Source organism: Zingiber officinale, chromosome 4A (assembly GCF_018446385.1).
Source record: "Zingiber officinale cultivar Zhangliang chromosome 4A, Zo_v1.1, whole genome shotgun sequence".
NCBI classification, from domain to species: domain Eukaryota; kingdom Viridiplantae; phylum Streptophyta; class Magnoliopsida; order Zingiberales; family Zingiberaceae; genus Zingiber; species Zingiber officinale.
In genome coordinates, this window is record NC_055992.1 from 48,718,695 (window position 1) to 48,731,726 (window position 13,032).

At 36.5% G+C, this 13,032-nt stretch overlaps 1 non-coding gene across 1 annotated transcript; it reads right to left on the reverse strand.

Annotated features, from left to right (window-relative positions):
* Positions 1-12,486: 12,486 nt before the first annotated feature.
* LOC121974014 lies at positions 12,487-12,592 on the reverse strand. The gene has a single exon (XR_006109901.1). It is a non-coding gene; the product is annotated as a small nucleolar RNA R71 (small nucleolar RNA).
* Between the last annotated feature and the right edge of the window lie 440 nt (positions 12,593-13,032).

The window sequence follows — 13,032 nt, forward strand, 5'->3', positions numbered from 1 at the left end:
TGAGCCATACAGCTTCTATGGCTGCATCAGAGGCTGCCACATACTCAGCTTCCATGGTGGAGTCCAAAAAACATTTATTCTTAACACTCCTCCATTGTTATGGCTTCACCTCCTAAAGTAAACACAAAACCCCGAGGTCGACTTACTATTGTCCCTATCTAATTGGAAGTCAGAATCCGTGTAACCCACAGGGATCAAATCATCTACTTGGTAAACTAGCATATAATCTCAAGTCCTTATATGATTTACGACAGTCCAATGTCCCTATCATGGATTACTTTGATATCTGCTAACCATGCCCACAGCAAAGTAGATATCCGATCTCGTGCATAACATAGCATACATTAGGCTTCCTATAGCTGAAGCATAAGGAACTGCCTTCATATCTTCTATCTCTTTTGATGTCTTCGTAGACATATCTTTAGATAAAGATACTCCATGCCTAAAAGGTAGAAAACCTTGCTTGGAGTCTTGCATTCTAAAACAAGCTAGGATTGTATCGATATATGAAACTTGGGATAAGCACAACATTCTTTTCTTGCGATCCCTTATTACTTTGATCCCGAGAATATGTGCACATTCTCCCAAGTCCTTCATATCGAATTGCTTGGACAACCATACCCTTACTTCCGACAACACTTTGATATTGTTTCTAATTAACAAAATGTCATCTACGTATAGTACAAGAAATACCATCACGTTTCCATCACACTTCTTGTATACACAAGACTCATCCAGACATTGAATAAATCCATATGACTGTATTACTTCATTAAACGGGATGTTCTAAGACCTTGAATCTTTCTTCAGTCCATAAATAGACCGATTGAGCTTACATACTAGATGCTCTTTGCCCTTTGCAATGAACCCCTCTGGTTGCTTCATATGGATGCTTTCCTCAAGGCTTCCATTAAGGAAAGCTGTCTTGACATCCACTTGCCAAATCTCATAATCCATATGAGCAGCAATAGATAAAAGAATCCGGATAGACTTAAGCATGGCTACCAGTGAAAAAGTTTCCTTATAATTGATACTCTTTTTCAACAAGCCTTGTTTTGAAAGTTTCCACCTTCCTGTCTGTCCCTCTTTTTCTATTGTAGACGTATTTACACCCAATGGCTTTTACACCATTTGGTGGTTCTACAAGTTTCCATACTTTATTAGAATACATAGATTCTATTTCTGTATTCATTGCTCTTTGCCAAGATATTGCATCTTTATCTTAGAGCGCTTCGTCATATGTCCGAGGATCAGGTTCATGTTCTCCAGGGATCAAGTCTAAAGACTCTCCTAAAACATGAATCTTTCAGGTTGCCTAACAACCCTCCAACTACAATACGGCACTGTCTGCAATTGTACATCATTTGTGACATGTGTTGCAGTTTCTTATGGTATCTCATCTTGTACTGTTGGTACTAGATTAGACGTGTCCTTTATTATTTCCTTAAGAACAATTTTACTCATGGGCTTATGGTTCATTACATAGTCTTCTTGTAAAAATCAGGCATTGGTGCTAACAATGACCTTTTGATTTTTAGGATTATAAAACAAACCACCTTTCGTTCCTTTAGGATATCCCACAAACAGACAAACTTTTGTACGTGAGTCCAACTTGTCAGTGTCTCCCTTCAGCACATGTGCTAGACTACCCCAAATCCGAATATGTTTCAGACTAGACTTACGCCCATTCCACAATTCTATGGGAGTAAAGGGTACTGATTTAGATGGTACCGTATTCAGAATGTACACTATTGTTTCCATAGCATATCCCCAAAATGAATTTGGTAATTCTGAATAACTCAGCATCGATCTAACCATTTCCATAAGAGTTCTATTCCTTCATTCTGCCACACCATTCTGTTGGGGTGTACCAAGTGCAGACAATTGGGATTGAATCCCGACCTCTTATAAGTAATTCCTAAACTCTCCAAAGAGGTATTCGCCACCATGATCAGACCGTAGTATCTTGATACTTTTACCATAATGTTTCTCCATATCAATCTTGTACTCTTTGAACTTATCAAAGCATTCAGACTTGCGACCCATCAAGTATATGTAGCCATATCTCGAATAGTCGTCTATAAAAGAGACAAACATTTGAAATCCTAAGAATCACAAAAAAAAATATTTGGTCAAGACCAACACCTCAAAATCCCCGTGAATTTTTTATGTCACGTTAGTGTGGACGTATACAAATTCAAACTTTAAGAGGAGATTTTATCCATTAATTTTATTATCTTGTCAACCTAAATTTATGACAAATAAAATTAATAGTTGGTCTGTCTTTGATCAAATATTTGGTCAAAACATTGAATTTAAAATAATATTGATTCCTCAAAATAATATCATTTAAATTCACCAACACCTCAAACACCATGAATTTTGTATGCCACGTTAGTGTAGATGTATACAAATTCAGACATTTGTAAGAGGAGGGTCTTACCCATTAATTATCTTGTCAACCTTAAATTACCTCAAACACCATGAATTTTGTATGCCACGTTAGTGTGGACGTATACAAATTCAATTATTTGTAAGAGGAGGTTTTACCCATTTCATTTTTTCAACCTAACTTTATAGCAAATAAAATTACCTCAAACACCATGAATTTTGTATGCCATGTTAGTGTAGACATATACCAATTCAGACATTTGTAAGAGGGGGTTTTACCTAGCTTAATGACAAATTAATAGTTGGCATTCCTTTGGTCACACAAATAATAGCAGTGACTCCATTGAGGAGGATACTATTAAATGCGCCTAACTGTATACCATTACTTGATACTTAGTCCATTAAATAGGATTGTGCCCCTTCAGTTGGAGAAGATCACACGCTCCTAAATTATTTTCTATAATCATCCATAAAGGAAGTTTGATCTAGTGATCCGCAAACAAACTCATCAATTGTGGAGGGAGGCACTCAAAGCCAACACGTAAGTTTGTTGCATTACTTACAAACTAGTAATGGAAACCGTGGAATTTATTTAAAATCCCTCAACCACTTAGTTATTTAAGGTGAGGATTTTAACCATGCAAGCACACATCATACACATCACAGTAAATAAAAGCAATAAATATGGAATATAATTTTTCAATTATTATGTCCTCTTCCATCACTGTCCTCTGTGTGTTGCCAACCCTAGCTGCTGTCATTTTTAGCCACCACCAACGGGTCAAGTTGTTGCATCTATCTTGCTTCTTTTTCCGCTGCGCCTCTGGTCCTCAAATAGTCCCACGCCTCGCAAGGATATGATCCGCGACAAAAATAAAATTTTACATTTATCAATCCTATATTCCATAAGGGAATATATATGTAATCTAGATAGAAACAAAAATGTAAAATCCTAAAACTAATACAGCTCCTGCTGTATTTAATACATACAATCATGCACACACATAAAATGCCCTCGACATGTCCGAGGGTCCAATCACACACAATCACATTAGGTCCATAATAGTTGGATCTAGGATGCCTGCAACCATAGAGTTAATCTATTTACACGTCCTACTATTATCCTGCCTAAAATATGTATGACATGTGCATAATTAAATTAAAATCAAACACACATAGGTTAAAACCTAGCTCTGATATCAATTGTTGGTTGCTACTCGGAATACCGTCCTAGTTCCCCTTTACAAAAATTTGTACAAGCATAGAACTATCCTAGCTACCCATGTTTTCTACTAAAGTTAAATTTGGATTGCAAACTATGCTTAACATTATTAATCCAAATTTTCCCTTTAGAAGTTAAACTTGAATTGGGAACGAAACTTAACATTCTTACTTCAAGTTCAATCGATGTGATCTTCCTAAGTTAAATCATATTACAGAAGTTGATCAAATATCTATTTTAAGGATCGACTTCTAGGTCAAACGTGGCGAGGCACTAGGCCTTCTTGGGTATGGGATCATCCACCACTGCCTAGACAAAGCATTTCAAAGAAATCGGATATTTAAATTTCTCACAGTAAACAAGGTTTAATAATAGAGACCTCAATAGAAACACATTACCGAAACATGAAATCGAAACAAATATTGAAAACAAAAATGATAATTAAAATCGATAACCTCTTATGTGGTTTTACAAGATCTATACAAAAGATTGCACTAGTTATGATGCGGAATTAAATAACTAGTTATATCTTTTGTAGCTTATAGACCTCACGATATTCTATTGTATTCCTCTTCTTATCTCGGACGTCGTGTGGGCGACGATTTGCTAAGACGAGACTCCACCAAAACCTTCTTTTTCCTTCCAAGTTTCGGCCACCAACAATCTCCTAGAGATGAAGAACTTTGGCCACCAACCAAGCTCCAAGGGATGCTAAGAAACAATGACTCCAATCTCTCCTTCTTCCTCTAACAAGATCCGACCACCAACAACTCCTAGAGATGAGATGCCGCCGACCACCAAGGAAGAATAATAGGGGAAGAGCAAGAGAAGAGGGTCGGCCACCACCAAGGAAAAGAGAGGAGAGGAATAATAGATGTATTCTCATGAGGTGAGGCACCTCTACCCTCTCTTTTATATTTCTTGGTCTTGGCAAATACGGAAAGTTTAAATTAAAACTTCCTTATTTTCCTTGCCAATAAAAAAGAAAATTTAATTAAAATTTCCTTTTAATCTTGCTATGGTCGGCCACCTCATTGAGCTCCAATGAAAGTTTTAAACAGAAAATTAAAACTTCCTTATTTATTTCTGAAAATTTTTTAAAATAAAAATTTCTCTTTTAAATTCCCTTCATGGTTGGTTATAAAAGGAAACTTTTATAAATTAAAATATCTCTTTTAAAACATGTGGATGGTTACAAAGAAAGTTTTCTCCAAAATTAAAATCTACCTTTTCAACTAAAAAAAAGGAAATATATCAAATCTTTCTTTTAATCTTTTGTAGAAAGCTATAAAAGGAAAGATTTATAATTTTTAAAACTCTCTTTTAAAACCATGAGGATGGTTACAAAAAGGAAAGTTTTATCAAAAATTAAAATCTTTCTTTTAACTACAAATAAGGAAAGATATCAAATCTTTCTCTTAATCTTTTATAGAAAGCTATAAAAGGAAAGACTTGAATTTTAAACTTTCTTTTAAAACCATGACTTCCACATAAGAAAAGATTTTAAAAAATAAAACTCCTTTTAATCTAATATGGTCGGCCACCCTACTTGGGCTCCAAGCTAAGGTCGGCCACTACTTGAACCCATCTAGCCTTGGTTTGGCCTGCCCTAGCTTGGGCTCCAAGCTAGGCTTGGCCAGCCACCTTAAGGTGGGTAAGAAAGTGGGTATTGGTGGATATAAGACTTTATAAATAAGAGGCTACAATAGGGACCGAGAGGAGGAATTGGTTTTGATTTTCCGATGAATTTGAGCTTCCCGTGTTCGCCTCGAACACTCAACTGAAGTCCATCAATAATATCTCATTCCACTAAAGAGTTATTATTGCACTAGTTCACCAATCTCATATTACTATATGGGCTCCTTCTTATCATGAGTGTGTTAATCTCCCTATGTTTAAGATATCAAAATGTCCACTAATTAAATGAGTTACTAACAACTCACTTAATTAATATCTAACTCCAAGAGTAGTACCACTCAACCTTATTGTCATGTTGGTCTAAGTCCACCTACAGGGTTTACATGACAATCCTTACGAGCTCCTCTTGGGGACATCATCAACCTAGATAGCTAGGACACAGTTTCCTTCTATAATCAACAACACACACTATAAATAATATTATTTTCAACTTATCGGGCCTCTTGATTTATCGAACTAAATCTCACCCACTGATAAATTAAAGAAATAAATATTAAATATATTTGCATGTTATTACATAATGATTATGAGCACACTCTTCTATAATAACAAAGGTCTTATTCTTTTATGTAGTCCTTATAAAAAGAAACTACCTTAAATGGTCCTGCTCAATACACTCAAAGTGTACTAGTATAATTTTATGGTCAAGATAAACTAATACTAAATTACACTACGACTATTCAATGGTTTGTTCCTATCCATCTTAGTCGTGAGCTACTATTTATAACTTATAACGAACTGATAACATGATCTTCTGTGTGTGACACCACATATCATGTTATCTACAATATAAATTAATTGAACAACTACACTTAGCATATAAATGTAGATATTTGACCAATGTGATTCTTTATTTCAAAATAAATGTTTACAAAAAGCTAGGCTTTTAATACACACTCTAACAATCTACCACTTATACTAAATGACTATGTTATCATATATCCTGCCATACATCTGATTCCCAACCCTTCAACACACCCATCAAAAGCTCTTGTCTTAAGGGCCTTAGTGAAAGGTTCTCCCAGGTTACGATATAGGCGCCAACAACTTCTCCTCGTTATACGATATCTCGTATTGGTTGGTACTTACGCTCTATGTGTTTACTTGCCTTATGAGCTCGTGGTTCCTTCGAGTTTGCTACTGCACCACTTATTATCACAATACACTATAATAATTTTTGGGCGAACCAGGAATCACATCTAAGTCCATCATGAAGTTTTTGAGCCATACAGCTTCTATGGCTACCTCAGAGGCTGCCACATACTCAGCTTCCATGGTGGAATCCAAAAAGCATTTATGCTTAACACTCCTCAATTGTTATGGCTTCACCTCCTAAAGTAAACACAAAACCCCGAGGTCGACTTACTATTGTCCCTATCTGATTGGAAGTCAGAATCCGTGTAACCCACAGGGATCAAATCATCTTCTTGGTAAACTAGCATATAATCTCAAGTCCTTATATGTTTTACGGCAGTCCAATGTCCCTGTCATGGATTACTTTGATATCTGCTAACCATGCCCATGGCAAAGTAGATATCCGGTCTCGTGCATAACATAACATACATTAGGCTTCCTACAGCTGAAGCATAAGAAACTGCCTTCATATCTTCTATCTCTTTTGATGTCTTCGTAGACATCTCTTTAGATAAAGATACTCCATGCCTAAAAGGCAGAAAACCTTGCTTGGAGTCTTGCATGCTAAAACGAGCTAGGATTGTATCGATATATGAAGCTTGGGATAAGCACAACATTCTTTTCTTGCTATACCTTATTACTTTGATCTCGAGAATATGTGCACATTCTCCCATGTCCTTCATATTGAATTGCTTGGACAACCATGCCCTTACTTCCAACAACACTTTGATATTGTTTCTAATTAACAAAATGTCATCTACGTATAGTACAAGAAATACCATCACGTTTCCATCACACTTCTTGTAAACGAAAGACTCATCCGGACACTGAATAAATCCATAACACTGGATTACTTCATTAAACGGGATGTTCTAAGACCTTGAATCTTTCTACAGTCCATAAATAGACCGATTGAGCTTACATATTAGATGCTCTTTGCCCTTTGCAATGAACCCCTCTGGTTGCTTCATATGGATGTTTCTTCAAGGCTTCCATTAAGGAAAGCTGTCTTGACATCCACTTGCCAAATCTCATAATCCATATGAGCAGCAATAGATAAAAGAATCCGGATAGACTTAAGCATGGCTACCAGTGAAAAAGTTTCCTTATAATTGATACTCTTTTTCAACAAGCCTTGCTTTGAAAGTCTCCACCTTTCTGTCTGTCCCTCTTTTCCTATTGTAGACGTATTTACACCCAATGGCTTTTACACCATTTGGTGGTTCTACAAGTTCCCAGAATTTATTAGAATACATAGATTCTATTTCTGTATTCATTGCTCTTTGTCAAGATGCTGCAACTTTATCTTAGAGCGCTTCGTCATATGTCCGAAGATTTGGTTCATGTTCACCAGGGATCAAGTCCAAAGACTCTCCCAAAACATGAATCTTTTAGGTTGCCTAACAACCCTCCCACTACGATGAGACACTGTCTGCAATTGTGCATCATTTGTAACACGTGTTGCAGTTTCTTGTGGTATCTCATCTTGTACTGTTGGTACTAGATTAGACGTGTCCTTTATTATTTCGTTAAGAACAATTTTACTCATGGGCTTGTGGTTCATTACATAGTCTTCTTGTAAAAATAAAGCATTGGTGCTAACAATGACCTTTTGATTTTTAGGATTATAAAACAGACCACCTTTCGTTCCTTTAGGATATCCCACAAACAGACAAACTTCGGTACGTGATTCCAACTTGTCAGTGTCTCCCTTCAGCATATATACTGGACTACCCCAAATCCGAATATGTTTCAGAATGTACACTGTTGTTTCCAGAGCATATCTCCAAAACGAATTTGGTAATTATGAATAACTCATCATCGATCTAACAATTTTCATAAGAGTCCTATTCCTTCATTCTGCCACACCATTCTGTTGGGGTGTACCAGGTGCAGACAATTGGGATTGAATCCCGACCTCTGATAAGGAATTCATAAACTGTCCAAAAAGGTATTCGCCACCACGATCAGACCGTAGTGTCTTGATACTTTTACCATGACATTTATCCACATCAATCTTGTACTCTTTGAACTTATCAAAGCATTCAGACTTGTGGCGCATCTAGTATATGTAGTCATATCTTGAATAGTCATATATAAAAGAGACAAAATATTCGAAACCACCTCTTGCCTGGATAGACATTGGACCACATAAATCAAAATAAATCAATTCTAACACATCTTTGGCTCTATACCCCTTGGCCTTAAAAAGTCTCTTGGTCATTTTTCCTTCCAAGTAAGATTCGCAAGTTGGAAAGTTTTCCAACCACTAATGAACCGAAAAGTTCATCGGCTATTATCCTTTGAATCCTACTCAAGTTAATATGACGTAGCCTTAGATGCCACAGATATGATTGGTTCATTTCTGAAGGATGATTTCTCTTATTAGAGTTAGAAAATGTGTTATTAATTTTCATTTGTTGCATCGTGGGAGTTATTAGATTTATATAAATTGCCAACCAATGTACCAGAACAGATAACTTCCCTATTTTTCTTGATAACAACTTTGTTATCAAAAGAGATAGAATATCAAGTTCTTTTAATAGTTTAGAAACTGAAATCAAGTTCTTTCTAAACTTGGAACGTAAAGATAATTTCTCAAAATCCATGTTTTATTCCTATCAGACGATAAACATCTCCCACTGCAACAGCTGCTACTTTTGCAGCAGTGCCCATGTAGACGGCGATTTTCCCTTTATATAGTTGTTGGGTTTCCTGAAACCCCTACAATGAATTGTAGAAATGATCAGTGGCTCCCGTATCTACACACCAGGTACCGGTAGATAACATCACTAAACATATTTTAACAACTAATGAATAAAATACACCTTTATTGTTCTCAGTTATGAGAGGACAGTCCTCCTTAGTGTCCAAGTTTTGTTTCCAATCATTATAATTGAGACTACAAAGTCTATTCTATAGTATAACAACTAGGGGATTGACAAACATTTTAAATCCTATGAATCACAAAAAAATATTTGGTCAAGACCAGTACCTCAAAATCCCCGTGAATTTTGTATGCCACGTTAGTGTGGACGTATACAAATTCAAACTTTAAGAGGAGATTTTATCCATTAATTTTATTATCTTGTCAACCTAACTTTATGACAAATAAAATTAATAGTTGGTCTGTCTTTGATCAAATATTTGGTCAAAACTTTGAATTTAAAATAATATTGATTCCTAAAAACAATATCATTTAAATTCACCAACACCTCAAATACCATGAATTTTGTATGCCATATTAGTGTAGACGTATACAAATTCAGACATTTGTAAGAGGAGGGTCTTACCCATTAATTATCTTGTCAACTTTAAATTACCTCAAACACCATGAATTTTGTATGCCACGTTAGTGTGGACGTATACAAATTCAATTGTTTGTAAGAGAAGGTTTTACCCATTTTATTTTGTCAACCTAACTTTATAACAAATAAAATTACCTCAAACACCATGAATTTTGTATGTCATATTAGTGTGGACATATACAAATTCAGATATTTGTAAGAGGGGGTTTTACCTAGCTTTATGACAAATTAATAGTTGGTATTCCTTTGGTCACACAAATAATAGCAGTGACTCCATTGGGGAGGATACTATTAAATGAGCCTAACTGTATACCATTACTTGATACTTAGTCCATTAAATAGGATTGTGCCCCTTCAGTTGGAGAAGATCACACGCTCCTAAATAATTTCCTCTAACCATCCATAAAGGAAGTTTGATCTAGTGATCCGCAAACACACTCATCCGTTGTGGAGGGAGGCACTGATGTGCGTAGATTATATACTCTTTTATGCATGTTTTTACGCACATTTACATATTTTGAGCATGCTTGATCTATGCACTTTTATACTTCCAGCTTTCCTTTTAGCAAATTTACTCTTTTGGTTCGGAGATCTGCTTTTTATGCATTTTCTGTACACAGGAGTCGAAATTGGTGAAGATTATGCGTCCTCGGGCAAGCTTGGAAGGAATTGAAGGGAGAGAGCATCAGGCCGTGTACCACACACGGCCGTGTAGTTTTAACAGGAAGGGAAGAGGACATGGTTGTGTGAATCTCACACGGCCGTGTCTTGATTTGAAGAAATTAGAGCAGATGCCTTACATGGTCAGATCTACACGGCCGTGAGGTTTCGAGGCAGCGGTGGTGGTGTGCACCACACGATCGTGTAGCATTTCCAGAGAAGGAGAGTGACTCACAGGAAGGGAAGAGGACATGGCCGTGTGAATCTCACACGGCCGTGTCATGGGGCCGTGTGGCGATTTCCTCCTCTATTTAAACTCTCCTTCATGAATTGAAAGGGATCTCCCTTTGGGAGAAGGCAAGATTTGGTGGTTTCCTCCCATTCTTGGGAGGATTTCTGGGCGATTCGAGGGGAGTTCTTGATGATTTCGACTCCGGAGCGAGGATTGGATCCGAAGACGAGGCTTCTTCGTAGATAAGTTTTCTCTTTCCCCCTTTTTCTTGGTTTCTTGGATTGGGGATTTAAGAAATGCTTGTAATCTTTATTTCTTCGGGTATTCTTCCTCGATTCATGGAATAGATCTTGTATTCTAGGATTAAGGGAGTATTTGTATGATGGATTGATGTAATCTCTTATGGATTTGCCAATTTCTTGCTTCAATGACATTGTCTTGCTTGTATCAATTAGATCTTGAATGATTAATTGTGATTTGTGCTTAATTCTCATTCTTAATTGATTATTTGGATTTCTTATGGACTTTGTAAAGATAAACTCTCACTCGATCATCCGAGGGATCCACGTGACAGGTGCAAGCCCGTGTAAGGACGTTTGAGAGATAATCTTGAAGAGGAAATAGGAATATTCAAGAGAGTAGGATGGATCTTGTGATTAGTTTCTTGTATCTTGATAGATTAATAAGTTGTGGGCTTCTATGTTGATATCCGAGGAAGGCATAGTAATAGGTGCGCTTCTGTGTAAGGACAACGTAGGTTCACGTCTAATTGATCATATTTAGATACATTTCTCAGTCCTTAGCCGGTTATCTATTGCAAGAGAGAACCGACAACTTTCTACAAGTGTTTGGCAATTGAAGGTTAAGAATTAGTGAACCATTTACATTCAAGAAATCTTACAAAGAAACCGAAATTCCTAGAATCTCCCTTTATCATAACCCAAAACACTAAACTCTTGTTTGTTGATCTTTAATATTAGATTTGTTTACCTTCACTTTGCATTTGAAACAATTGGATAGTTGTTTAGCTAATTCGCATTGAGACATTTCTAGTGCTTATTCCAGTCCCTGTGGATACGATAATTTTTTATATTACTTGCGACATTTCCGTACACTTGCGGGCGCCGTTGCCGGGGACTGCGCTATAACATTAGGAATTATTAATTGAGTTGGACTAAACATAACATTTGTTTTCCTTTCATATTGTATAGTTGTAACTAATCATTAGATTTCTGTTTTTACTTTCTTGTATAACTTTTACTTCTTGTTAATTCTTTTTGTACAAATTCAATTCTGCATTTTTTATTCTTTTAATTTTTTTCTTTTTCTGTTGAATTGTCATTTGCTATCTTGTTCTTGTGTATGCGAAGCTCTAACTTTGCAGGGGAATTCTTTCCTTTTGACCCTGAGATTGACAGAACTTTCCATAAAAGAAGATCTGCAAATGCAAATTGAAGAACAGGAACATTTGAACATAGCGAATAGACCACTCAAGGATTATGCTGCACCTTATGCAAGAGGTTTTCGATCTAGTATTTCAAGACCTTCAGTGGAAGCTAATAACTTTGAGATCAAACCCGCAATTATATCTATGGTGCAGCAGAACCAATTTGGTGGAGGACCTCATGAAGACCCCAATCAACACTTAGAGGTCTTTTATGAAATATGTGGTACCATGAAAATGAATGGAGTTCCTTCAGAAGCAGTTAGATTATTATTATTTGGGTTTTCTTTAAGAGATAGGGCAAAGCAATGGCTGAATTCTTTGGCCCCTAATAGCATCACCACTTGGGAGCAGTGTGAATTTCTTGATAAATTCTATCCACCAAGCAAAACAGCTCATATGAGGAATTTAATTGCAAGCTTCAAGCAAACTGACTCAGAATCTCTTTTTGAAGCATGGGATAGATATAATAGTATGCTCAGACAATGCCCACATCATGGGTTGGAAAGATGGTTAGTGTTGCACACTTTTTATAATGGTATCAACTATCATACTAAAGTGTCCCTTGATTTAGCTGCTGGAGGGGCACTTATGAATAAAAGTTTAGATGAAGCTGAAGAAATTATTGACAGTGTAGCACGAAATCATCATCAATGGGCAAATGAAAGAAGCGGTGGCTATTCTTCTGTAAACCCAACAATTAAAGCATCAGGGAAGTTTGATGTAGATGCAGTCACTCTTTTGTCTGCAAAATTGGACGCTCTTACAAAGAAATTCGAGAATATGGGGACTAGTGCTAATATGGTCAATGCTATTAGTACATCTTGTGAAGTATGTGGGAGTTCAGAGCACTCAAATGACTCATGTACATTGGGAGCTATCACTGCACAAATCAATCAACTGGAACAATGTGATGCAATCATGAGTTACAATCAAAGGAAGA